General features: G+C 39.8%; 1 protein-coding gene across 8 annotated transcripts in view; it reads left to right on the top strand.

Annotated features, from left to right (window-relative positions):
- Positions 1-2,848: 2,848 nt before the first annotated feature.
- Positions 2,849-12,454, top strand: part of GTDC1 (glycosyltransferase like domain containing 1) — a 174,152-nt gene continuing 164,546 nt past the window's right edge. For 5 of the 8 annotated variants that reach the window (XM_069861590.1, XM_069861589.1, XM_069861586.1 and 2 more), the window contains exon 1: positions 2,849-3,062. The gene's annotated coding sequence lies outside the window, so the exon portion shown is untranslated. The remainder of the gene's footprint in view (positions 3,063-12,454) is intronic. The other 3 variants (XM_069861584.1, XM_069861583.1, XM_069861585.1) reach the window with 2 other exon arrangements.

The following is a 12,454-nucleotide window of genomic DNA, read 5'->3' as shown; positions in this document are numbered from 1 at the left end:
CGCTTACAGCATCTGTATGCAATCTTGGTGACAAGTAGGACCCTCTGGAAAGCTGTTACTGTTGGGGCAGAACTAATCATTCTATGTGAAATTATATAAGGAGAATTAGCTCTGACTCTACCTCATTTCCTTTCATACTGCTGTGAAAATAAGCTTAGAAACATCAAACCTTCCCTCCTTATTTCTTTAAGTACTTTATTAAATACTCCTTTTTATTAAGGTTTATTTATTGTAGGTGCTAGAAACAAAAATAACTGCCTGTATTTCTGGGTCCTAATGGGATATGCGTCCTTGCCCAGTTTGGCAGCTTTGATTTCCGGCTCAGGACGGGATTCCCAGGATCAGTTGCCATTGCCTTCTCTGTACTTTGACTTTATTTCCCTGGTGGATCATTCAGAGTACTTCATATTTAAGGTAGCGTCCTTGATGTGATAGAAAATTGTCAATCACAGACTGCCTTGGCTATTTAGAAAAAAGAGATATCAAAAGCCTGCTTGGAGCTCTAAGGAGCAGTCAAGTCACCTGCTGGTTTGCCTGGCAGGAGCCTAAACTCGTACAGCCTTTAGGTTTGGAAAAGAAAACACTGTTCTCTGGAGGTCATCGGCTTTGCGCTAAGGCCCTGGACTATATGTGTGAGTGTATAGTGCTCATTGTAAAGCCAGGCAGATACATATAGACAGTTTCTGACATCTTCATCTTACCAGGTCTTAAAAACAATCAGTGAAGATTTGTATAACCTCTCCATAACCTAATCTATTGTTTAACTATCCCTAGAGGTAGCATATTTTTCCTAATACTATTCTAATTTTTTTCCTAACCCGTTAAGCTTCTTGCTTTTTTTTTTTCCCCTGTGGATATTGCACTGGTAGGATGTGAGCATTGTTTTTGTAACTGCTGTTAACGTGTTTTGAAGCCTGTGCCCTCCTTCTTTCCTCATTTTTTTTCTATACTCGGCAAGCCTGTTTCTGTTTAACTACTGATTACTTAGATTTTCATCTGAGCTTGTATTGGTTTCCTACACCTGTGTATCCAGAGTGTAAGGTACAAACATAGTATCAATGATGAACAAAATAGACAGTACCGTCTTTTGTAGATGATGCTCTTGTTAATACAAATTTGGATTAATTTTTCACTTTTTGCAGTATTAAACCCTCATTTTCAGTTCTGCTGTTAATCACTTTAGTCCTGCTTTTTTTTCTATTCTAACTCTGTTTCCCAGAATATTTTCAGCCTTTCTCAAGTAAGTGCAGAATTTTGCAAGTATGTTATTCATCATCCAGTAATAAATGAAAACTTGAAGAAAGCTGTTGTAGCCAGAGTCCCTTGATAAAGACCTGACCTTTTAGATGGAGTTGCAGAACAGCTGGGTTGTGCTCCTACCCCTTCATTGTCTTTGGAGCTGTGTACTGGTCTTTCTTGGATGTGTCTGTGTCCCACCTTGTACTGGCGAGCCAGGAAGCGAACAAATTGATTCAGGCATCTTGTGGCTCTAGGTGTTTCAGGAGGGAATCTTTAGTGACATAAAAGAAAAAAAAAAAATCTTGGAGAATGTATATTTTGAGTCTATGCACCTGGATTGGCTAGTGGTTCAGTTGTAGAAATTGCCTGTAAGTAGTTGGATACATATACCTGTGCAAGCACCTGTGTCTGAGGAACTTGAGATGCATCTGCATACACATGGTCAATCTTCATGGCTGCTAGGTTAACACTGTAAAAAATAAAAAGTCTTTGATCAAACAGATATCATTATTAGAAGTGAGCGTTATTTTGTGACTCATATAGACAAGGGAGGAGGGGAAGAAAGGGTATCTCTACTTCAAAAAACCTTGTCTTTTGTGCTCTTTGTGTGGAACATTATCTGCAGGCTTTTTTGTTTTATGTTAATGCTTTGGTATACCTGATGTGATCAGAAACATCTTATCCTCTGCACTGATGCTTCCAAACTGAAGCAACTAAGAGGATCTTCTAGAGAGTTAGAAAGTAGCAAGGACCGTGGCTTACAGTTAAGGCAGGTGTGACTGCAACATCTGTGCCTAGGAAAGCTGCAGTCTGATCTGCCTTCTGTCTTCAGGATTTCTGGGATTCCAGAAGCAGAAGTGGGGCAGATAAGACATGTCCTTTGAGGTTTTGAAATGCTTCTGCTTAGATTGTAAAGCTCTTCTGTATTAGGCCCAAAGGAAGCACATCTCTTATAGTGCAGCCAAATTGGTATCATTATTAAGTACTATTTCTCAGACTTTCCAGTGGTAACTCTTCTCTTGGTGGCATTACTTGGGAAGAAGAGCCTCTCTGGTTGCCTCTGTGTATTGACTAGTCAAGTAAGTGGCCTCAACACGTAACCGTGCATGGTAGTTTCTAACTTGCAAGCTGTGATGGGATCCCAAGAACAGTTTATGGAGGGTTTTTCACCTTTTCCTTTAAATTGAACTCTGTAGTGCTAAAACTTGGGAATTCTGACTTGGAGTCTTCATTAGAGCACAGTTTAGAATAACAGGAAGAAACACCTCAAAGCCTTAGCATCAGACAAATTAAGGTAAATTTTCTGTAATGATTCTTCCCTTTGCCAACGGTATTCTTGCAAAACGTGTCTTTGCCTTTGATTTATTCTCATTGTGGCAACCGCATTGATTTCTGGGTGGCATAAAATTCTGGATATTCTGCTAGATGTTCTTAAGAAAACCCTGTCCTTTTCTATTGTCTCGGAGCAGAAGCTGTGTGTCTGCTTTCTGGTCTGGGGACTCCAGCTTACGTTGGGGCTCCCCACTTGCTGTGCACCACTTCGGCTGTCGTGTCCCGCTCTAGAAGGCTGTGCTAGGTGAGATGTGCTTGTTTTTCTTTCCCCTTCTAGGAGAGCTCCTCTGGCCCGTCGCACAGCCTGTGGGAAGAGGCAAGCTGGTGGCCTTCCTCTGCTCCAGCTGTAACCTTTTTGAAAGGACATCACTTAACGCAGGGCACAGCAGGTGAATCAGGTACGCTCTGTGGGAGTCCGACAGAAACCACTTCAGAAGTGGGAAGATACCGTGCTGTAAGTTCACGAATGTATTCTACTGAAGAAACATCTTGTAAGTAATATATTAAAAGAGGAACTGGATGAAACATGAAGACAACCTCCAAATGAGAAAAGCAGGTGGTTTGCATTATTTCCTTCATGCTTAGTTTTTATGTTGGTGTCATCATAACAATACATGACAAATGAATATGTGTTTCTCTCAGTGATCTTTAAAATTTGGTTACCTGAATATTTATGTTGCTCAGTACTTAGAAATATTCGAAGGGTTTTATTCTTCACTGGATTGTTTGCAGAGTGATTTTGTAAGTTGAACAGTATATTTCATTGCAGACTGTCCTAAAATAAGTTCTTAAACATTTGGATGTATTAATATTACATTTAAAAATGTAAACTTTGAAAATGTGGATATTAAATTCTGTCCAAGACGTGAACTCGATTCTGCTTTCTAGCATTAATTATGCAAGTCTGAAATTCTCAGTTTCATTTAAAGGTAGGGCTTTTTATTTGTATATGGCTGTTGAAATAAATTACCAGTATGAGAAAACATTCTACTAATAAACGAGGGATGCCTGGAGTTGGCTCTACTAACTGAGACAATTTAATTCATCCATCATCAGGGATGATGTTTCTTAGCAACACAAAGTATTTTCACCCGGGGCGCTTTCACAAACTTTCACATTTTTCTTCAGATGCAGCCTTGGTAGTGTTTTATATGACCTGAAGTTTGTCCATCTGTCCTGCAGCTCCCAATACTTTTACGTTCCCTTCAATGATCAAATGATCTGATATATGTTTTTTTCAGCTTAATAATACACGAGTTGACTAGAGAATCATTTCACATGTCAGATTTTCCAAAATGTTCTGGGAAATTATTTGTTGCTCTGTATAGCAAAGCAAAAAGTTATTGAAAATGTGTTATAGTTTCATAATAAAACAGATACGAAAAATATTGGCTTGGGAGCTAACTAAATGCTTTCTGATAGCCATAGCCTCAAGGGGGACACTTGGATCATTTGTAATAAAGGGATATCTTTGATATCTTTTGGTGAATTGACTAGTATTCTGTTTAGATCATAATTTATGAAAAGCCTGGCTTGATACACAATGTTACTTTATCAAATTGTTTGGGTGTAAGCATTGCCTTAATGTATGGCCAAGATTTTCAGTGTTTATTCTTTTAATGTGCTCTATGAAATCAGAAGAAGCTGTTGCTACATTAAGACTCTACCTTTATTTCTTGCTTTGCTTTTTTTAACATGTGTGAAGCTGGTTTGATCAGCGTAGTTACAGGCAGGAGTTGCTGGGAGGTTTAGCTTGCTTAAGAAACCCTTTCAGGTATATAACAAGTGTTACTCAGTACTGACAGCAGACGTCTTCCAAATGCAATGTATTATTTTGCTTTGAGAAATAATACCTTTTTTTAATTTTTGGTAAACTGCTCTGGAAAATTCTTTAGTGAATATTTAGTGAATACTGCCTAGGCCTTTGCTTCTATCTCGCTTTGAGAGGAAAAGCTTTAGTGGCTATAGGATGAAAGCTACTTTATCAGCCATGCATTGTGATAACTGTTTGAAAAATTTTGTTATGAGTTAACTATTACTCAGCTTATTTCACGAAGGTGTGCAGAAAGCATTTTAATTAGTGGGAAAATAAGTTAGAGAAATAATGGTTTGATTCTTTCTCGTAGTTAAAAAATATCCTGTGTTGCAGGATATCTTGTGTTGCAGCTTACGTCATCCTAGCTTTATTTTACTGGGTTTTCAGGTACTTGTGTAAAGTCCTTGTACATGTGCATATATGCAAAAAATGAATTGGAAGAATTAGTGGGGTGCTGTTATAGAAAGGTTTTATTGGTGATGTTTCCTGCTGTAGGTAGTGTTAATGCTCGAGGGAGTATTCAGGGATTGTGAGAGTTGCCGTCAAAGTCCATACTCGCTTTGTCATTTAACTGGATGCTTTTCTGTTGGGATGACATCTCACAAGTGAACTTGAAAGTAATTCCTGTGTAATTTCAAGCTACATGACTGAGTTTCTAGTTAGTGCTCCTAGTACTGGGACACTTAATTGCATGTGCAATCTTGGACATCGAGTTTAAGATCGTCTTTGTTGCAGTGTAGGCGTTTCATACCCTGGTATTAGTGTCCAGCATCTTGCAAAATCTGCAGGTGTTTCCTAGAGTCCTCTGGAGAGTCGCCTAAGCTGAAAGCTGCTTCTGTTATACTACAGCAAGTGGTATCTGAAGAAAGGAGAGAAAGAAAATCTTAGCAAAGGGTTTTGCTAGGAACAGGGGCGTTAGCCTTTAAAGTATCAAGCATCAGGTCTTTGAGAACAGCAGCAGTCCTAAACGTGTGATGTTGCCAGCCCTATAAGTTTGAGCCACAGCAACTTGTAGAAGGGTCAGGGCTCTGTCTGTTCTCCCTCCTGGAAGACTTTATTGCACGTGGTGACAGATATCAGTGTTTTTACCTTTCACTGAGCATCCTGGGATCATCTGGGAAGCTCCAGAATCAGTTGTAGGCTTTTCATGCCCTTTCAGGCACTGTATAGAAAATTTACTGCTTGTAGGAGTAGGCGGAATTTGCAGTCGTGATGGCTTCTCTAAGCAGTTGCACAGTCGGATTCCATGGATATTTGCTGAAGGCTGGTGTTTATGCTGCAACAGAATAATCATAGAATCATAGAATCATTAAGGTTGGAAAAGACCTCTAAGATCATCAAGTACTACTGTCAGCCCAACACCGCTGTGCCTGCTAAACTGTTTCTCAAAGTGCCACTTCTACACAGTTTTTGAACACCTCCAGGGATGGTGACTCCACCACTTCCCTGGGCAGCCTGTCCCGGTGCTTCACCACCCTTTCAGCGAATGTGGTCACATTTGTATCTCGACATATGGTATTTTGTTCTGTAGTGCGATGTGTGTAAAGACTGACTTTAAAACTGGTAATATATTTTTCACAAAGCCAAATTTAAAAGATTTTAAAATGTTGAAATCTCTTCATAGTTAAGGTTTTATTTTTCCAACTGCAAAATCAGTGTCTAAATTTACAAGAGTTAAAAAGACTGCCACAGATAAGTGTGTACAACCTGTGTAATAAGAAACCAAACCTCCCCAGTACTCTCCAGAATCATAGCCTAAAATTCCTGCTTCTAATTTGTTCAAGATACTGTATGTTAAAGCCATTCAGGGCATGTTGGCAACATCCAGTCTCAGGTATAAGAACAGTTTAATTTTGGGGAAGGCTTCGCTTGGGGTAGAGAAATGAAGAATTCCATAGGATTTGCAAGCGAAATCATAGAACCATAGGGTGATTTGAGTTGGAAGAGATCTTAAAGCTCATCCAATTCCAACACCCCTGCCATGGGCAGGGACACCTCCCGCTAGACCTGTCTGCTCAAGGCCCCATCCGACCTGGCCTTGCAAGGTATGGGAAGCAATGCTGGTAGAGATGCATCAGTCTAAGATGAGGAATAGGGAAGGGTTCTAGTAATTTCCCTTTACTTGCTGTGCTAAGGACGAAATTCATGACCAAATGTGACTTTTAAACCTCAGCCTCTCCAGCCCGACTGAAGCAGCTGCTGCAGTCTTTCTCTTACCTCTGCTCCGTCTTTTTCAGCTGGAGCTTCTGCACATATTCTACGCAATTTCCTGTGGTTAAGTGTAGAGCGATGAAAAATTGATGAAAATTATCTTTTTGAAGGTAGTACAAGATCTGGAGGAAGTCTGATAAATAGATTGGGATAACTTGTAGTGAGGAACACTCAGCAGTGTCAGAACTGTTGCAAATTTCCAAAAACTACTTTTAATCTTCATCCATCCATGGTTCAAATGAAGAACATTCACTTCATGGCCTGCAGCACAATACAAGTTGTACTTTGCTAGCTTTTCTTTAAAGCTATGAACATGTTATTTGAATTTTAGGAAAGACAATTTGAAAATGTACTATATTTAGGATTTAGTCTTGAAGTTACAAGAATAACTAGTGGGTTTTGCTGTTGTTGCATCTTTTAATGTTTATGTGCAAAGAATGATGTGATCCGTGTTGTCACTGGGAACATTTAGTTTTTCATGCAGAGTATTTTTGGGCAGCTCTTATTTGGAACAGAGGATAGTATATTAAAGAACTAGTCTAAGAAATTACCATTTATGTTGAAAGGTCAAAGATTATAATTGTTTGGATGCTATTTTCTGCTGTTAGTCTGCGAAATTAGAAAAGGTGAGTGCAAACTGGTAAGGCTAAAGCATTTGTTAAGCTGGTAGTTTGGCTTTGGGGTTTTTATGGTTTAACATAGCTGTGTCCTTTCAGAGTCTCAGGAACAAAATGAGTTTACTCTAGTTAGGGCATGGACACATTTATGAATGAGAAGTCAGATGTCTTCCTGTACATACAGTCTTTCTTTTGTGTGTTGTGTTTGCATGTAACTCATACTGTGTTTGCGTGACAGCAAATTGATATGGTTCCATTCAGTCTGTCTCTAGCACATAAAGCTATTTTGTGTTGTCAATAAAAAATCATAAATTCTCTATATTACTGAGCTTTATTTCCAGCCAAGGAGTAGTACATGGAAGTATTATGGGATCTTTAATTGCTATATTTTAAGTCTCCACTTTGAGTGTGTCTGTCTCTCTCCAGCCCTGACTCATGAGAAGATCTGGTGAAATGTGCTCTTCCAAGCAGGTTGTTCTGCTGACAGGGTTAAAGGGAGTAATGGAGGTGGGAGAGTTTGAATCTCAGATGTAAATGACGTTGTTTTGACATGCAGTACTGTTCTGTGTTATCAAGGAAGAGGACTCTACTTCTGATGAGGTCCTTCCATTGTACATCTGTAGTGTGGAATGAAAGATATAAGTGTTTCATGATGTTTCATGCCTTAAATGCTAGGTCCTGAGATCAGAAGCAGAGCGGGGGCCTTAAATCGCGGTCATTTGAGAGATGTGGAGAGAAAGCACCCGTCACGTCTTGCTCTCACAGGATTGTAAGATCAAATTTAGAGCAGTAGTGGTTGTCATCTATGGCTGCCTGCAGACAACATGGTTTTGTTCTTGCCCTCCTGGCTGCAGCTGTGTTCCTCTTTTTCAAGTGTTGCACTGCATATAAGGTCAGAGGGTCAAAATTTTTATATTTTCAGCTTCCTGGTGTGAGCCTTCAATCTCTCCTTCCTCCAAGCTTTTAATACCCTAATAACCACTTTTCCACATACGCTTTATGGAACTTGATGACAGTTTTTCATAACCTCTGCTCTCATCAGTGAACTGTCTTCAGCCAGGGAAGTTGAGCTTTGACTCAGTGATATCTTTGTGCTAACAAGATATGAGGACACTTATTTCCATTTTAACATGCTTTCCAAACATGGAAGTTTCCTGTATTACTTAGTAATTTGTTTCTGTCTGTACCCTTTAACAATACTGTGATGCTTGTCTCTCCTACCCCCTGGATCTCTTTCTTGAGAAACTCCTCATTTCTCTTTATTTTGAGAGTTGGCAGGTTTTCTGTCCTGTTCATAGGAAGTACTTCATAGGAAGTAATTTTATTATTAACACAGTCTCCATATGTGAAAAAAAAATAACATTGAGCTGTTTGCCACGGATTTGGCTTAAATGGGTTTTGATTGAGGGGAAAAAATTATTTATCTTTAGATCATTCAGAAATTTAGGTAAAAATACTATGCTTTGGTAACTTGGAAGCTCTGTGTAAACTTTAAAAGCTTGTTAGGTTTTCAGTATTTTATTTTATTTGCAGGGATTTACAGGCCTGGGCCAGGCTTGGTTTTACAGTGCCTGGCAGTGTAGCATCAGGTAGCATAACCATAGAATCAGAATTGTTTTGAATGGAAGGCACCTTAAAGATCATTCCGTTCCAACCCTCCTGCCGTGGGCAGGGACACCTCCCACTGGATCAGGGTGCTCAAAGCCCCATCCAACCTGCCCTTGAACATCTCTAGGGATGGGGCAGCCAGCACTTTCCTGGGCATCCTGTGCTGGTACCTCACCACCCTCACAGGAAAATATTTCTTCCCAAGATCTCATCTCAATCTCCCCTTGTTCAGCTTAAAACCATTCTCACTTGTCCTATCCCTAAGCTTCCTGATAGAGCCTCTCCCCGGCTTTTCCGTAGCCCCCTTTATGTGCTGGAAGCTGCTCTAAGGTCTCTCTGGAACCTTCTCATCTCCAGGCTGAACAAACCCAACTCTCTCTGCCTGTCCTCGAACCATCTTCTTGGCCTCCTCTTGACTTGCTCCAACAGCTCCATGTCCTTCCTGTGCTGAGGACTCCAGAACTGAATGCAGGACCCCAGGTGAGGTCTCAAAAGAGAAGAGTAGAGGGGAAAAATCCTCTCCCTCGCCCTGCTGCTCATGCTGCTTTGGATGCATCCCAGGATATAATTGGCTTTCTGGGCTGACTTGATGAGTCTCTTTCAAGACTCTGGCAACCCAAACCTCTTCTCCTTCCCAGAAATGTATTTTTTATATCTGTCAATATTACTATTTTGTAATGAGGGCTTGTAACTAAGCCGTCCATTTCTGTATGTAAGGTATGCTGGAATTAAGGGTCATGTGGTAGGCTGTTGCCTAGGTTGATGTGGATCAAACGCTGAAGTCTTTTTTGGTGCACTTCATGGAAACTGCATTGGCTTGGATGCAGCAATATGAGGTTTTGGTATAGATTTACTATTCCAGAAGTGAGGTAAGAGTCTTGAGAAATCTGCCTCTCTCAATGGGACAGCTAGCATAACTATGGCTTGGAGTAAAAATAACTAACACCAGTTAGGCAGGTGGGACTCCACACCTTCCTTTTCCCATCCATACTCTGGTTTAGTGAGGGTTTTTTTTTCTTGATTCAGGGAGGCTACAACAAGGCTTTTGTGGTGAGTTGAAGTTCTGTTTCATGAGCAGGATGCTTCAAGATTCAAGAACAACAACTGAGCATTAGGTGGCTTCTTTCTGATTCAATAAGCAATCTATCAGTTATAAATCAGTTTCAGAAGTGAGTTATTGGGGGATATGTGTGTGTATATATATGTATATATAAAAATACATCTAAAAAAATCTAGAGCATCCTGAAATAGGTACAATGGAACCCTAATTATACAATCCAAAAGCAAGAATCTAAGTATTTCTGTATTCGGCGTTAATGATCTATATTTCATGTGAAAGGTTGACCTTTGCAGGGCCTTTTCTTCTGAAGTAAAGAATAGGCTGATCTGTTTCTCCCACAGCTGGAAAGGCAGAGGAAGACTTGGCTGATCTTATTTTTCCCAGCAAGACTATCACAAGGAATGATTGGACTGGTTGCTGAGATTGCAAAGGACTTTGTGGCTCCTGGCATCTTTTACCATGTGCAAAGACTGATTCTGTTTAATGCAAAGAAAAAGTATGGAATGCCCAAGTTCAGACCAAATGCAGATTTAGGTCAGGAAAAATGGGATCCTTTGTGTTGACTTCAAATGGATGTGCTAGACTTCTGTATGATAGTTCGTATAAATCAAAGTAAACAGCATTAGATTACCCATTCATCCCTGTGATTTTCATTTGACCTGCTTAGCATGTGTACCCCTGGTAAGCATTTGCCAGTATTGTTTTTAATTATAAAGACAATATTTGAGCATTATATTCTGAATTTTATTTAATTTATTGTGGTAGTCTAAGGCTCTAAGCTTGAAGAATTTGAGACAGAGAGCTGGACGATCCAGGGCATACACATTCTGCATGGGGAATCTGAGGGTTTTTTTACATTTGAGGGTCACATTACCCAGATATAAAACATGCTTTTATGATAATAGGAGTCAATTTTAATTTTTTTTTCCATCCAAAACAATTCTATTGAAAATACTAAATTTTCTGTTTTCAGCCTCTTAATTGTTCTGTGAGCTGTAGTGTTCAAAGGGTCAAATGTGTCCAGTCACCAGTATCTGGTTAATCTCGTTATGCTGAGGGAGGTGGTCTATAGTTTGGGTCTTTGGATGTGGGGCTGGGACTTTGGCCTGTCGACATTTGTTCTGAAGGTTCTAGTATCCAAATAAGGGACTAGGCATTATCTTTAAGGGTTTAAAATAATTTTAAGATCCGTTGAAGGGATATATGTGGTCAAATGGGCAGGGTTCAGAACCGACAGGTCTAGGGAAACCTGATTGATTTGAGCTGTGGTCAAGGATTGGAGCACCTCCCATATGAGGACAGGCTAAGAAAGTTTGGCTTGTTTAGCCTAGAGAAGAGACGGCTCCAGAGAGACCTTAGAGCAGCCTTCCAGTGCTTAAGGGGGGCTCCAGGAAAGCTGGAGAGTAGTTCTAGGAAGGCCTGGTAAATATGGAATTACTGTTTTTTGTTCCATTTGTGTTTTAAAATAGACCAGTCACTCGTTTTGTTATCGAATTCTCATACATCCTATACAACTCTTCCTGCTGCTTGTAATCCTCTGTTCATCCTGCTTTTGCTTTACTGAAGGCTTTGAATCTGCGCTTGATTTGAATTCAATAAAAGTCTCTATCACGGCTCTGTTAGTGTTGAAAGTCTCTAATCACTTTGGTATTTTTTTGGCACATGAGCTTCAGAAAGCAGATTCTAGATGTGACTTGTTTTTGAGGGAAAATGTCCACATATTTTATTATTAGTGGAAGCTGTAGATGAGAACCTCGAAGAGGAACACAGAGGGGCATCCTCCGTAGGTTGTTCACAGTGTATTTGGTCAAGAAAAGAAAGAATTTAAGGAATGTGACGTGTGGTTCTTGATGCAGAAAAAAGCTTCTGGATGCCTAATACATTGGAAAACATTTGTTCAAAAGCACGTCTTCCTTGTGCAAAATTTGCCCCTGTAGCATTATTAAGGTCAATACCCACACAGGTTATCTCATACAAACTGAACATGATGCCCGAGGTCAGCTTTGGCTTGTAAATACAACTTTAAGGAATGTTTTGTCTAGCCCTGTTAAAGAGCATCAGTATAAGTTGTTTGTTTAGAAACTTATTTACTCCTGCTCTTCCTGGCCTTGCCTTCAGTTCCTGTTAAAAAAACAACAGCTACAAATGAAACATTGTCCTGCTGAACAAGTAAATTTGTGGAAACGTTCTGCATGCATATACATACACTCATGGACGAATGCTCTTTTAAGTGAATTAGTTTTAATTTTAAGGTAAATACAGAATCATAGAATTGCTTTGTTAGATAAGACCTTTGAGAACATTGAGTCCAACCGTATCTGTCCACTGCTAAACCATATCCCTGAGCACCTCATCTATCTGTCTTTTAAATAACTCCAGTGATAGGGACTCCATCACCTCCCTAGGCAGGCTCTGCCAGTGCCCGAGAACCCTTTTGGTGAACCAAAGTGCTGTTTCATAACAATCAAATAAACTCAGCTTCAGAATCAAGCAGGCAAATTCACCTGTCCCTGTAGTTCTTTGAACATTGTGGCTTTACTTTTTATTACCAAAGAGGTCTCTGTGCTTCAA

The sequence above is a fragment of the Phaenicophaeus curvirostris genome, chromosome 7 (assembly GCF_032191515.1).
Source record: "Phaenicophaeus curvirostris isolate KB17595 chromosome 7, BPBGC_Pcur_1.0, whole genome shotgun sequence".
Classification (NCBI taxonomy): Eukaryota; Metazoa; Chordata; class Aves; order Cuculiformes; family Cuculidae; genus Phaenicophaeus; species Phaenicophaeus curvirostris.
This window is presented reverse-complemented; position numbering and strand designations above follow the sequence as displayed.